The sequence below is a fragment of the Fistularia commersonii genome, chromosome 5, assembly GCF_037954325.1.
Source record: "Fistularia commersonii isolate RoL2024-O1a breed Wild chromosome 5, RoL_Fcom_v1.0, whole genome shotgun sequence".
In the NCBI taxonomy this organism is placed as follows: domain Eukaryota; kingdom Metazoa; phylum Chordata; class Actinopteri; order Syngnathiformes; family Fistulariidae; genus Fistularia; species Fistularia commersonii.
Window position 1 is genome coordinate 9,948,312 of NC_141288.1, and position 14,554 is coordinate 9,962,865.

The following is a 14,554-nucleotide window of genomic DNA, read 5'->3' on the forward strand; positions in this document are numbered from 1 at the left end:
GTCTACCTGCATTCCTTGTCGCTTGCTAAAGTTAAAGGGTATCGCTCTTCAGGTGAAAGGTCGGTTGGACAGTCCCAACCCCCTTCCCGCAAAATGGATCTTTAGTTCCACGACTTACAATGGGCCCGTGGCATTGCTGCTTACCATCTCCTTTTCCATCGCAGCAGCAATGCACTTCACAGATTGCTTGTGAATCTGCCTTCAGATTAGCGCGCAGGTTATGATTATTCTTCAGGGTAGCCTGGTCTTACAGCCCTCAAGGATGTTCTTTAGAATTACTTCAGAAGGACACTGGAAACAGGCTGGATCCTTTCCAAAACACAGTTGTACTTTGGTAGGAGGGCGCGGCATATCATACAATGATCTGATGGTCAAGCTCAGCATGTGGCCTCCATGTTCAACTGCCGGCTCCAAAAGATCACAGTACTTTCTAGACCATCTCACCTCACCCAGCCACCATGCTTGGCGTGGGACACAGCTCTGGCAATCCAGTCTGCTTCGTCCTGGTGGCGCAGGTCCAGTGCCACCAGGTGTCGGTGTGCAGCGGGAGTAGCCTTCCGGCATGAAGGATATTTTTGATTTTCCCTGCACCTTCCGCCATGTTGAATTGGCCCACAATATCCCTTTGTCTCACAGCAGACTGTACCTTTGCTTGACTTTTCCATCTTCTCTCAGTCTCTACGGTCGAAGCAGCACTGCCGATGAAGGGATGTTGGGGCGCGTCTCATGTCTTGCTGTGGCATACTTGTATTTCGCCACCAGGCCCAATTATGGTGGAATAGGGCCGCATGTATGTACATTCCTATGCCGATGAGGCATCTGGGTTTTCCAAGCCACTTCCGCACCAGCCCGATGAGCCCTCTTCCATTGGAGATGCGTAGATGTTCCATCCACGATGGAAGGTATTTGAGATGACGCGTCTGAGTGGTTCGAGCCAATTCCTCACCGGCGCGCTCACTAATTGCTCCTGCCCATTAGCAGGGCTACTATGACCTTTTAGATGGACATTGGCCACATGAGGTGGGGCAGCTCGCCACCGGGCATTGCGATCAGCGATTTCTGAGATAACCGAGTCACCTCTCATTTGCCACTGGGTCTTCTTGAATTCAATACCTTTAGTAAGCGGGATTCTTCAAGCAGTTTTTCGGTCTTCCGTGTCAACGTAAGTACTCACCACTCAAGTCTGTCTTCAACCTAGGCATCCTGTGCAACAAAGGGGTCAGAGCCAGTATCTCGCTTCAAATGACAACTAAACAAAGTTACTTGCTCAAATGACGGTGCTGTGAAAAAGGAGGAGCTGACAAGGTGAGAGTCGCGGGCTCGTCCGGGATTTGAACCCGGGACCTCTCGCACCCTAAGCGAGAATCATACCCCTAGACCAACGAGCCACGCCCACTGCTTGCATGTCCACTTTTTTTTCCCGCTTTATTAAATCTCTTTTTTGGTTTGATTTCTTTATTTATATTCCCCTCATCCACCTGGATGAGTGCCTCTGATGTTTCCTTTTTGCATGTAGCTTGTAGAAAAAAGGGCCAACAAGCTTGTACCTGGTTGGTAAAAGCCCTCTTCCACAGCTGGAAAGGAATCAGTTCCACTTTGGGACTACCATTCCACTACTTTGGTTTTGCTCAGGACAGATCATTTCGAGAAGGGGTGACTCGTGAAAGTGCAACTAAACCATTCCTCAAATCTATGAAAGTTGGTGAACAATGGAGGATGGAACCATACAAGTAGCAAAGATTATTTCTTGCTAAAAATGACAAGACTGCAACAATGTTCAGTGTTTACTTCTCATAGGTCATCAGAAGGAAATCCCAAGGCTCAGAAATCCCATATCAGTTTCGAGCTGGTAAAAGGCATTGTTTCCTCGAATTGTCTCCAGGTGCTTGTTCATGGGGGAATGTGGGGTTTCTGTAAGTCTTTCTGAAGAGCGTGGTTCAGTCCTGCTTGATATGGACAGCATCACGGAAACGCTGTGTTGGCATTTGGTGCTAAGTGAATCAAATTTGATTGGTCGTGACTTGACTGTGTGAGCTTTTGTGGCTCGTTGGTCCAGGGGTATGATTCTCGCTTTCTTCTGTCAGAAAGAAGTGTCTGTCAGCTCCACAAGGAGGACACCTTTGCAGGATTTGGTTCTCGGGACCACCTCGCTACAATCTCGGCCGCAATGGTGGGACTACAAATAGAGTCTACCTGCATTCCTTGTCGCTTGCTAAAGTTAAAGGGTATCGTTCTTCAGGTGAAAGGTCGGTTGGACAGTCCCAACCCCCTTCCTGCAAAATGGATCTTTAGTTCCAGGACTTACAATGGGCCCGTGGCATTGCTGCTTACCATCTCCTTTTCCATCGCAGCAGCAAGGCACTTCACAGATTGCTTGTGAATCTGCCTTCAGATTAGCGCGCAGGTTATGATTATTCTTCAGGGTAGCCTGGTCTTACAGCCCTCAAGGATGTTCTTTAGAATTACTTCAGAAGGACACTGGAAACAGGCTGGATCCTTTCCAAAACACAGTTGTACTTTGGTAGGAGGGCGCGGCATATCATACAATGATCTGATGGTCAAGCTCAGCATGTGGCCTCCATGTTCAACTGCCGGCTCCAAAAGATCACAGTACTTTCTAGACCATCTCACCTCACCCAGCCACCATGCTTGGCGTGGGACACAGCTCTGGCAATCCAGTCTGCTTCGTCCTGGTGGCGCAGGTCCAGTGCCACCAGGTGTCGGTGTGCAGCGGGAGTAGCCTTCCGGCATGAAGGATATTTTTGATTTTCCCTGCACCTTCCGCCATGTTGAATTGGCCCACAATGTCCCTTTGTCTCACAGCAGACTGTACCTTTGCTTGACTTTTCCATCTTCTCTCAGTCTCTACGGTCGAAGCAGCACTGCCGATGAAGGGATGTTGGGACTCGTCTCATGTCTTGCTGTGGAATACTTGCATTTCCCCACCAGGCCCAATTATGGTGGAATAGGGCCGCATGTATGTACATTCCTATGCCGATGAGGCATCTGGGTTTTCCAAGCCACTTCCGCACCAGCCCGATGAGCCCTCTTCCATTGGACAAGCGTAGATGTTCCATCCACGATGGAAGGTATTTGAGATGACGCGTCTGAGTGGTTCGAGCCAATTCCTCACTGGCGCACTCACTAATTGCTCCTGCCCATTTGCAGGGCTACTATGACCTTTTAGATGGACATTGGCCACATGAGGTGGGGCAGCTCGCCACCGGGCATTGCGATCAGCGATTTCTGAGAAAACCGAGTCTCCTCTCATTTGCCACTGGGTTTTCACATTCTTCAAGCAGTTTTTCGGTCTTCCGTGTCAACGTAAGTACTCACCACTCAAGTCTGTCTTCAACCTAGGCATCCTGTGCAACAAAGGGGTCAGAGCCAGTATCTCGCTTCAAATGACAACTAAACAAAGTTACTTGCTCAAATGACGGTGCTGTGAAAAAGGAGGAGCTGACAAGGTGAGAGTCGCGGGCTCGTCCGGGATTTGAACCCGGGACCTCTCGCACCCTAAGCGAGAATCATACCCCTAGACCAACGAGCCACGCCCACTGCTTGCATGTCCACTTTTTTTTCCCGCTTTATTAAATCTCTTTTTTGGTTTGATTTCTTTATTTATATTCCCCTCATCCACCTGGATGAGTGCCTCTGATGTTTCCTTTTTGCATGTAGCTTGTAGAAAAAAGGGCCAACAAGCTTGTACCTGGTTGGTAAAAGCCCTCTTCCACAGCTGGAAAGGAATCAGTTCCACTTTGGGACTACCATTCCACTACTTTGGTTTTGCTCAGGACAGATCATTTCGAGAAGGGGTGACTCATGAAAGTGCAACTAAACCATTCCTCAAATCTATGAAAGTTGGTGAACAATGGAGGATGGAACCATACAAGTAGCAAAGATTATTTCTTGCTAAAAATGACAAGACTGCAACAATGTTCAGTGTTTACTTCTCATAGGTCATCAGAAGGAAATCCCAAGGCTCAGAAATCCCATATCAGTTTCGAGCTGGTAAAAGGCATTGTTTCCTCGAATTGTCTCCAGGTGCTTGTTCATGGGGGAATGTGGGGTTTCTGTAAGTCTTTCTGAAGAGCGTGGTTCAGTCCTGCTTGATATGGACAGCATCACGGAAACGCTGTGTTGGCATTTGGTGCTAAGTGAATCAAATTTGATTGGTCGTGACTTGACTGTGTGAGCTTTTGTGGCTCGTTGGTCCAGGGGTATGATTCTCGCTTTCTTCTGTCAGAAAGAAGTGTCTGTCAGCTCCACAAGGAGGACACCTTTGCAGGATTTGGTTCTCGGGACCACCTCGCTACAATCTCGGCCGCAATGGTGGGACTACAAATAGAGTCTACCTGCATTCCTTGTCGCTTGCTAAAGTTAAAGGGTATCGTTCTTCAGGTGAAAGGTCGGTTGGACAGTCCCAACCCCCTTCCTGCAAAATGGATCTTTAGTTCCAGGACTTACAATGGGCCCGTGGCATTGCTGCTTACCATCTCCTTTTCCATCGCAGCAGCAAGGCACTTCACAGATTGCTTGTGAATCTGCCTTCAGATTAACGCGCAGGTTATGATTATTCTTCAGGGTAGCCTGGTCCTACAGCCCTCAAGGATGTTCTTTAGAATTACTTCAGAAGGACACTGGAAACAGGCTGGATCCTTTCCAAAACACAGTTGTACTTTGGTAGGAGGGCGCGGCATATCATACAATGATCTGATGGTCAAGCTCAGCATGTGGCCTCCATCTTCCACTGCCGGCTCCAAAAGATCACACTACTTTCTAGACCATCTCACCTCACCAAGCCACCATGCCTGGCGAGGGACACAGCTCTGGCAATCCAGTCTGCTTCTTCCTGGTGGCGCAAGTCTAGTGCCACCAGGTGTCGGTTTGCAGCGGGAGTAGCCTTCCGGCATGGAGGATATTTTTGATTTTCTTGCACCTTCCGCCATGTTGAATTGGCCCACAATGTCCCTTTGTCTCACAGCAGACTGTACCTTTGCTTGACTTTTCCATCTTCTCTCAGTCTCTACGGTCGAAGCAGCACTGCCGATGAAGGGATGTTGGGGCGCGTCTCATGTCTTGCTGTGGCATACTTGTATTTCGCCACCAGGCCCAATTATGGTGGAATAGGGCCGCATGTATGTACATTCCTATGCCGATGAGGCATCTGGGTTTTCCAAGCCACTTCCGCACCAGCCCGATGAGCCCTCTTCCATTGGACAAGCGTAGATGTTCCATCCACGATGGAAGGTATTTGAGATGACGCGTCTGAGTGGTTCGAGCCAATTCCTCACTGGCGCACTCACTAATTGCTCCTGCCCATTAGCAGGGCTACTATGACCTTTTAGATGGACATTGGCCACATGAGGTGGGGCAGCTCGCCACCGGGCATTGCGATCAGCGATTTCTGAGAAAACCGAGTCACCTCTCATTTGCCACTGGGTTTTCACAAATTCAATACCTTCAGTAAGCGGGATTCTTCAAGCAGTTTTTCGGTCTTCCGTGTCAACGTAAGTACTCACCACTCAAGTCTGTCTTCAACCTAGGCATCCTGTGCAACAAAGGGGTCAGAGCCAGTATCTCGCTTCAAATGACAACTAAACAAAGTTACTTGCTCAAATGACGGTGCTGTGAAAAAGGAGGAGCTGACAAGGTGAGAGTCGCGGGCTCGTCCGGGATTTGAACCCGGGACCTCTCGCACCCTAAGCGAGAATCATACCCCTAGACCAACGAGCCACGCCCACTGCTTGCATGTCCACTTTTTTTTCCCGCTTTATTAAATCTCTTTTTTGGTTTGATTTCTTTATTTATATTCCCCTCATCCACCTGGATGAGTGCCTCTGATGTTTCCTTTTTGCATGTAGCTTGTAGAAAAAAGGGCCAACAAGCTTGTACCTGGTTGGTAAAAGCCCTCTTCCACAGCTGGAAAGGAATCAGTTCCACTTTGGGACTACCATTCCACTACTTTGGTTTTGCTCAGGACAGATCATTTCGAGAAGGGGTGACTCGTGAAAGTGCAACTAAACCATTCCTCAAATCTATGAAAGTTGGTGAACAATGGAGGATGGAACCATACAAGTAGCAAAGATTATTTCTTGCTAAAAATGACAAGACTGCAACAATGTTCAGTGTTTACTTCTCATAGGTCATCAGAAGGAAATCCCAAGGCTCAGAAATCCCATATCAGTTTCGAGCTGGTAAAAGGCATTGTTTCCTCGAATTGTCTCCAGGTGCTTGTTCATGGGGGAATGTGGGGTTTCTGTAAGTCTTTCTGAAGAGCGTGGTTCAGTCCTGCTTGATATGGACAGCATCACGGAAACGCTGTGTTGGCATTTGGTGCTAAGTGAATCAAATTTGATTGGTCGTGACTTGACTGTGTGAGCTTTTGTGGCTCGTTGGTCCAGGGGTATGATTCTCGCTTTCTTCTGTCAGAAAGAAGTGTCTGTCAGCTCCACAAGGAGGACACCTTTGCAGGATTTGGTTCTCGGGACCACCTCGCTACAATCTCGGCCGCAATGGTGGGACTACAAATAGAGTCTACCTGCATTCCTTGTCGCTTGCTAAAGTTAAAGGGTATCGTTCTTCAGGTGAAAGGTCGGTTGGACAGTCCCAACCCCCTTCCCGCAAAATGGATCTTTAGTTCCAGGACTTACAATGGGCCCGTGGCATTGCTGCTTACCATCTCCTTTTCCATCGCAGCAGCAAGGCACTTCACAGATTGCTTGTGAATCTGCCTTCAGATTAGCGCGCAGGTTATGATTATTCTTCAGGGTAGCCTGGTCTTACAGCCCTCAAGGATGTTCTTTAGAATTACTTCAGAAGGACACTGGAAACAGGCTGGATCCTTTCCAAAACACAGTTGTACTTTGGTAGGAGGGCGCGGCATATCATACAATGATCTGATGGTCAAGCTCAGCATGTGGCCTCCATGTTCAACTGCCGGCTCCAAAAGATCACAGTACTTTCTAGACCATCTCACCTCACCCAGCCACCATGCTTGGCGTGGGACACAGCTCTGGCAACCCAGTCTGCTTCGTCCTGGTGGCGCAGGTCCAGTGCCACCAGGTGTCGGTGTGCAGCGGGAGTAGCCTTCCGGCATGAAGGATATTTTTGATTTTCCCTGCACCTTCCGCCATGTTGAATTGGCCCACAATGTCCCTTTGTCTCACAGCAGACTGTACCTTTGCTTGACTTTTCCATCTTCTCTCAGTCTCTACGGTCGAAGCAGCACTGCCGATGAAGGGATGTTGGGACTCGTCTCATGTCTTGCTGTGGAATACTTGCATTTCCCCACCAGGCCCAATTATGGTGGAATAGGGCCGCATGTATGTACATTCCTATGCCGATGAGGCATCTGGGTTTTCCAAGCCACTTCCGCACCAGCCCGATGAGCCCTCTTCCATTGGAGATGCGTAGATGTTCCATCCACGATGGAAGGTATTTGAGATGACGCGTCTGAGTGGTTCGAGCCAATTCCTCACTGGCGCACTCACTAATTGCTCCTGCCCATTTGCAGGGCTACTATGACCTTTTAGATGGACATTGGCCACATGAGGTGGGGCAGCTCGCCACCGGGCATTGCGATCAGCGATTTCTGAGAAAACCGAGTCTCCTCTCATTTGCCACTGGGTTTTCACATTCTTCAAGCAGTTTTTCGGTCTTCCGTGTCAACGTAAGTACTCACCACTCAAGTCTGTCTTCAACCTAGGCATCCTGTGCAACAAAGGGGTCAGAGCCAGTATCTCGCTTCAAATGACAACTAAACAAAGTTACTTGCTCAAATGACGGTGCTGTGAAAAAGGAGGAGCTGACAAGGTGAGAGTCGCGGGCTCGTCCGGGATTTGAACCCGGGACCTCTCGCACCCTAAGCGAGAATCATACCCCTAGACCAACGAGCCACGCCCACTGCTTGCATGTCCACTTTTTTTTCCCGCTTTATTAAATCTCTTTTTTGGTTTGATTTCTTTATTTATATTCCCCTCATCCACCTGGATGAGTGCCTCTGATGTTTCCTTTTTGCATGTAGCTTGTAGAAAAAAGGGCCAACAAGCTTGTACCTGGTTGGTAAAAGCCCTCTTCCACAGCTGGAAAGGAATCAGTTCCACTTTGGGACTACCATTCCACTACTTTGGTTTTGCTCAGGACAGATCATTTCGAGAAGGGGTGACTCGTGAAAGTGCAACTAAACCATTCCTCAAATCTATGAAAGTTGGTGAACAATGGAGGATGGAACCATACAAGTAGCAAAGATTATTTCTTGCTAAAAATGACAAGACTGCAACAATGTTCAGTGTTTACTTCTCATAGGTCATCAGAAGGAAATCCCAAGGCTCAGAAATCCCATATCAGTTTCGAGCTGGTAAAAGGCATTGTTTCCTCGAATTGTCTCCAGGTGCTTGTTCATGGGGGAATGTGGGGTTTCTGTAAGTCTTTCTGAAGAGCGTGGTTCAGTCCTGCTTGATATGGACAGCATCACGGAAACGCTGTGTTGGCATTTGGTGCTAAGTGAATCAAATTTGATTGGTCGTGACTTGACTGTGTGAGCTTTTGTGGCTCGTTGGTCCAGGGGTATGATTCTCGCTTTCTTCTGTCAGAAAGAAGTGTCTGTCAGCTCCACAAGGAGGACACCTTTGCAGGATTTGGTTCTCGGGACCACCTCGCTACAATCTCGGCCGCAATGGTGGGACTACAAATAGAGTCTACCTGCATTCCTTGTCGCTTGCTAAAGTTAAAGGGTATCGTTCTTCAGGTGAAAGGTCGGTTGGACAGTCCCAACCCCCTTCCTGCAAAATGGATCTTTAGTTCCAGGACTTACAATGGGCCCGTGGCATTGCTGCTTACCATCTCCTTTTCCATCGCAGCAGCAAGGCACTTCACAGATTGCTTGTGAATCTGCCTTCAGATTAGCGCGCAGGTTATGATTATTCTTCAGGGTAGCCTGGTCTTACAGCCCTCAAGGATGTTCTTTAGAATTACTTCAGAAGGACACTGGAAACAGGCTGGATCCTTTCCAAAACACAGTTGTACTTTGGTAGGAGGGCGCGGCATATCATACAATGATCTGATGGTCAAGCTCAGCATGTGGCCTCCATGTTCAACTGCCGGCTCCAAAAGATCACAGTACTTTCTAGACCATCTCACCTCACCCAGCCACCATGCTTGGCGTGGGACACAGCTCTGGCAATCCAGTCTGCTTCGTCCTGGTGGCGCAGGTCCAGTGCCACCAGGTGTCGGTGTGCAGCGGGAGTAGCCTTCCGGCATGAAGGATATTTTTGATTTTCCCTGCACCTTCCGCCATGTTGAATTGGCCCACAATGTCCCTTTGTCTCACAGCAGACTGTACCTTTGCTTGACTTTTCCATCTTCTCTCAGTCTCTACGGTCGAAGCAGCACTGCCGATGAAGGGATGTTGGGACTCGTCTCATGTCTTGCTGTGGAATACTTGCATTTCCCCACCAGGCCCAATTATGGTGGAATAGGGCCGCATGTATGTACATTCCTATGCCGATGAGGCATCTGGGTTTTCCAAGCCACTTCCGCACCAGCCCGATGAGCCCTCTTCCATTGGAGATGCGTAGATGTTCCATCCACGATGGAAGGTATTTGAGATGACGCGTCTGAGTGGTTCGAGCCAATTCCTCACTGGCGCACTCACTAATTGCTCCTGCCCATTTGCAGGGCTACTATGACCTTTTAGATGGACATTGGCCACATGAGGTGGGGCAGCTCGCCACCGGGCATTGCGATCAGCGATTTCTGAGAAAACCGAGTCTCCTCTCATTTGCCACTGGGTTTTCACATTCTTCAAGCAGTTTTTCGGTCTTCCGTGTCAACGTAAGTACTCACCACTCAAGTCTGTCTTCAACCTAGGCATCCTGTGCAACAAAGGGGTCAGAGCCAGTATCTCGCTTCAAATGACAACTAAACAAAGTTACTTGCTCAAATGACGGTGCTGTGAAAAAGGAGGAGCTGACAAGGTGAGAGTCGCGGGCTCGTCCGGGATTTGAACCCGGGACCTCTCGCACCCTAAGCGAGAATCATACCCCTAGACCAACGAGCCACGCCCACTGCTTGCATGTCCACTTTTTTTTCCCGCTTTATTAAATCTCTTTTTTGGTTTGATTTCTTTATTTATATTCCCCTCATCCACCTGGATGAGTGCCTCTGATGTTTCCTTTTTGCATGTAGCTTGTAGAAAAAAGGGCCAACAAGCTTGTACCTGGTTGGTAAAAGCCCTCTTCCACAGCTGGAAAGGAATCAGTTCCACTTTGGGACTACCATTCCACTACTTTGGTTTTGCTCAGGACAGATCATTTCGAGAAGGGGTGACTCGTGAAAGTGCAACTAAACCATTCCTCAAATCTATGAAAGTTGGTGAACAATGGAGGATGGAACCATACAAGTAGCAAAGATTATTTCTTGCTAAAAATGACAAGACTGCAACAATGTTCAGTGTTTACTTCTCATAGGTCATCAGAAGGAAATCCCAAGGCTCAGAAATCCCATATCAGTTTCGAGCTGGTAAAAGGCATTGTTTCCTCGAATTGTCTCCAGGTGCTTGTTCATGGGGGAATGTGGGGTTTCTGTAAGTCTTTCTGAAGAGCGTGGTTCAGTCCTGCTTGATATGGACAGCATCACGGAAACGCTGTGTTGGCATTTGGTGCTAAGTGAATCAAATTTGATTGGTCGTGACTTGACTGTGTGAGCTTTTGTGGCTCGTTGGTCCAGGGGTATGATTCTCGCTTTCTTCTGTCAGAAAGAAGTGTCTGTCAGCTCCACAAGGAGGACACCTTTGCAGGATTTGGTTCTCGGGACCACCTCGCTACAATCTCGGCCGCAATGGTGGGACTACAAATAGAGTCTACCTGCATTCCTTGTCGCTTGCTAAAGTTAAAGGGTATCGTTCTTCAGGTGAAAGGTCGGTTGGACAGTCCCAACCCCCTTCCTGCAAAATGGATCTTTAGTTCCAGGACTTACAATGGGCCCGTGGCATTGCTGCTTACCATCTCCTTTTCCATCGCAGCAGCAAGGCACTTCACAGATTGCTTGTGAATCTGCCTTCAGATTAACGCGCAGGTTATGATTATTCTTCAGGGTAGCCTGGTCCTACAGCCCTCAAGGATGTTCTTTAGAATTACTTCAGAAGGACACTGGAAACAGGCTGGATCCTTTCCAAAACACAGTTGTACTTTGGTAGGAGGGCGCGGCATATCATACAATGATCTGATGGTCAAGCTCAGCATGTGGCCTCCATCTTCCACTGCCGGCTCCAAAAGATCACACTACTTTCTAGACCATCTCACCTCACCAAGCCACCATGCCTGGCGAGGGACACAGCTCTGGCAATCCAGTCTGCTTCTTCCTGGTGGCGCAAGTCTAGTGCCACCAGGTGTCGGTTTGCAGCGGGAGTAGCCTTCCGGCATGGAGGATATTTTTGATTTTCTTGCACCTTCCGCCATGTTGAATTGGCCCACAATGTCCCTTTGTCTCACAGCAGACTGTACCTTTGCTTGACTTTTCCATCTTCTCTCAGTCTCTACGGTCGAAGCAGCACTGCCGATGAAGGGATGTTGGGGCGCGTCTCATGTCTTGCTGTGGCATACTTGTATTTCGCCACCAGGCCCAATTATGGTGGAATAGGGCCGCATGTATGTACATTCCTATGCCGATGAGGCATCTGGGTTTTCCAAGCCACTTCCGCACCAGCCCGATGAGCCCTCTTCCATTGGACAAGCGTAGATGTTCCATCCACGATGGAAGGTATTTGAGATGACGCGTCTGAGTGGTTCGAGCCAATTCCTCACTGGCGCACTCACTAATTGCTCCTGCCCATTAGCAGGGCTACTATGACCTTTTAGATGGACATTGGCCACATGAGGTGGGGCAGCTCGCCACCGGGCATTGCGATCAGCGATTTCTGAGAAAACCGAGTCACCTCTCATTTGCCACTGGGTTTTCACAAATTCAATACCTTCAGTAAGCGGGATTCTTCAAGCAGTTTTTCGGTCTTCCGTGTCAACGTAAGTACTCACCACTCAAGTCTGTCTTCAACCTAGGCATCCTGTGCAACAAAGGGGTCAGAGCCAGTATCTCGCTTCAAATGACAACTAAACAAAGTTACTTGCTCAAATGACGGTGCTGTGAAAAAGGAGGAGCTGACAAGGTGAGAGTCGCGGGCTCGTCCGGGATTTGAACCCGGGACCTCTCGCACCCTAAGCGAGAATCATACCCCTAGACCAACGAGCCACGCCCACTGCTTGCATGTCCACTTTTTTTTCCCGCTTTATTAAATCTCTTTTTTGGTTTGATTTCTTTATTTATATTCCCCTCATCCACCTGGATGAGTGCCTCTGATGTTTCCTTTTTGCATGTAGCTTGTAGAAAAAAGGGCCAACAAGCTTGTACCTGGTTGGTAAAAGCCCTCTTCCACAGCTGGAAAGGAATCAGTTCCACTTTGGGACTACCATTCCACTACTTTGGTTTTGCTCAGGACAGATCATTTCGAGAAGGGGTGACTCGTGAAAGTGCAACTAAACCATTCCTCAAATCTATGAAAGTTGGTGAACAATGGAGGATGGAACCATACAAGTAGCAAAGATTATTTCTTGCTAAAAATGACAAGACTGCAACAATGTTCAGTGTTTACTTCTCATAGGTCATCAGAAGGAAATCCCAAGGCTCAGAAATCCCATATCAGTTTCGAGCTGGTAAAAGGCATTGTTTCCTCGAATTGTCTCCAGGTGCTTGTTCATGGGGGAATGTGGGGTTTCTGTAAGTCTTTCTGAAGAGCGTGGTTCAGTCCTGCTTGATATGGACAGCATCACGGAAACGCTGTGTTGGCATTTGGTGCTAAGTGAATCAAATTTGATTGGTCGTGACTTGACTGTGTGAGCTTTTGTGGCTCGTTGGTCCAGGGGTATGATTCTCGCTTTCTTCTGTCAGAAAGAAGTGTCTGTCAGCTCCACAAGGAGGACACCTTTGCAGGATTTGGTTCTCGGGACCACCTCGCTACAATCTCGGCCGCAATGGTGGGACTACAAATAGAGTCTACCTGCATTCCTTGTCGCTTGCTAAAGTTAAAGGGTATCGTTCTTCAGGTGAAAGGTCGGTTGGACAGTCCCAACCCCCTTCCTGCAAAATGGATCTTTAGTTCCAGGACTTACAATGGGCCCGTGGCATTGCTGCTTACCATCTCCTTTTCCATCGCAGCAGCAAGGCACTTCACAGATTGCTTGTGAATCTGCCTTCAGATTAGCGCGCAGGTTATGATTATTCTTCAGGGTAGCCTGGTCTTACAGCCCTCAAGGATGTTCTTTAGAATTACTTCAGAAGGACACTGGAAACAGGCTGGATCCTTTCCAAAACACAGTTGTACTTTGGTAGGAGGGCGCGGCATATCATACAATGATCTGATGGTCAAGCTCAGCATGTGGCCTCCATGTTCAACTGCCGGCTCCAAAAGATCACAGTACTTTCTAGACCATCTCACCTCACCCAGCCACCATGCTTGGCGTGGGACACAGCTCTGGCAACCCAGTCTGCTTCGTCCTGGTGGCGCAGGTCCAGTGCCACCAGGTGTCGGTGTGCAGCGGGAGTAGCCTTCCGGCATGAAGGATATTTTTGATTTTCCCTGCACCTTCCGCCATGTTGAATTGGCCCACAATGTCCCTTTGTCTCACAGCAGACTGTACCTTTGCTTGACTTTTCCATCTTCTCTCAGTCTCTACGGTCGAAGCAGCACTGCCGATGAAGGGATGTTGGGACTCGTCTCATGTCTTGCTGTGGAATACTTGCATTTCCCCACCAGGCCCAATTATGGTGGAATAGGGCCGCATGTATGTACATTCCTATGCCGATGAGGCATCTGGGTTTTCCAAGCCACTTCCGCACCAGCCCGATGAGCCCTCTTCCATTGGAGATGCGTAGATGTTCCATCCACGATGGAAGGTATTTGAGATGACGCGTCTGAGTGGTTCGAGCCAATTCCTCACTGGCGCACTCACTAATTGCTCCTGCCCATTTGCAGGGCTACTATGACCTTTTAGATGGACATTGGCCACATGAGGTGGGGCAGCTCGCCACCGGGCATTGCGATCAGCGATTTCTGAGAAAACCGAGTCTCCTCTCATTTGCCACTGGGTTTTCACATTCTTCAAGCAGTTTTTCGGTCTTCCGTGTCAACGTAAGTACTCACCACTCAAGTCTGTCTTCAACCTAGGCATCCTGTGCAACAAAGGGGTCAGAGCCAGTATCTCGCTTCAAATGACAACTAAACAAAGTTACTTGCTCAAATGACGGTGCTGTGAAAAAGGAGGAGCTGACAAGGTGAGAGTCGCGGGCTCGTCCGGGATTTGAACCCGGGACCTCTCGCACCCTAAGCGAGAATCATACCCCTAGACCAACGAGCCACGCCCACTGCTTGCATGTCCACTTTTTTTTCCCGCTTTATTAAATCTCTTTTTTGGTTTGATTTCTTTATTTATATTCCCCTCATCCACCTGGATGAGTGCCTCTGATGTTTCCTTTTTGCATGTAGCTTGTAGAAAAAAGGGCC

General features: G+C 48.6%; 7 non-coding genes across 7 annotated transcripts; all 7 read right to left on the reverse strand.

Annotated features, from left to right (window-relative positions):
* Nucleotides 1-1,316: 1,316 nt before the first annotated feature.
* On the reverse strand, nucleotides 1,317-1,388 carry trnap-agg (transfer RNA proline (anticodon AGG)). The gene has a single exon. It is a non-coding gene; the product is annotated as a tRNA-Pro (tRNA).
* Nucleotides 1,389-3,478: 2,090 nt separating this feature from the next.
* trnap-agg (transfer RNA proline (anticodon AGG)) lies at nucleotides 3,479-3,550 on the reverse strand. Its single transcript has one exon. It is a non-coding gene; the product is annotated as a tRNA-Pro (tRNA).
* A 2,114-nt stretch (nucleotides 3,551-5,664) lies between these two features.
* trnap-agg (transfer RNA proline (anticodon AGG)) lies at nucleotides 5,665-5,736 on the reverse strand. The gene has a single exon. It is a non-coding gene; the product is annotated as a tRNA-Pro (tRNA).
* Nucleotides 5,737-7,826: 2,090 nt separating this feature from the next.
* On the reverse strand, nucleotides 7,827-7,898 carry trnap-agg (transfer RNA proline (anticodon AGG)). The gene has a single exon. It is a non-coding gene; the product is annotated as a tRNA-Pro (tRNA).
* A 2,090-nt stretch (nucleotides 7,899-9,988) lies between these two features.
* On the reverse strand, nucleotides 9,989-10,060 carry trnap-agg (transfer RNA proline (anticodon AGG)). Its single transcript has one exon. It is a non-coding gene; the product is annotated as a tRNA-Pro (tRNA).
* A 2,114-nt stretch (nucleotides 10,061-12,174) lies between these two features.
* trnap-agg (transfer RNA proline (anticodon AGG)) lies at nucleotides 12,175-12,246 on the reverse strand. The gene has a single exon. It is a non-coding gene; the product is annotated as a tRNA-Pro (tRNA).
* A 2,090-nt stretch (nucleotides 12,247-14,336) lies between these two features.
* trnap-agg (transfer RNA proline (anticodon AGG)) lies at nucleotides 14,337-14,408 on the reverse strand. Its single transcript has one exon. It is a non-coding gene; the product is annotated as a tRNA-Pro (tRNA).
* Between the last annotated feature and the right edge of the window lie 146 nt (nucleotides 14,409-14,554).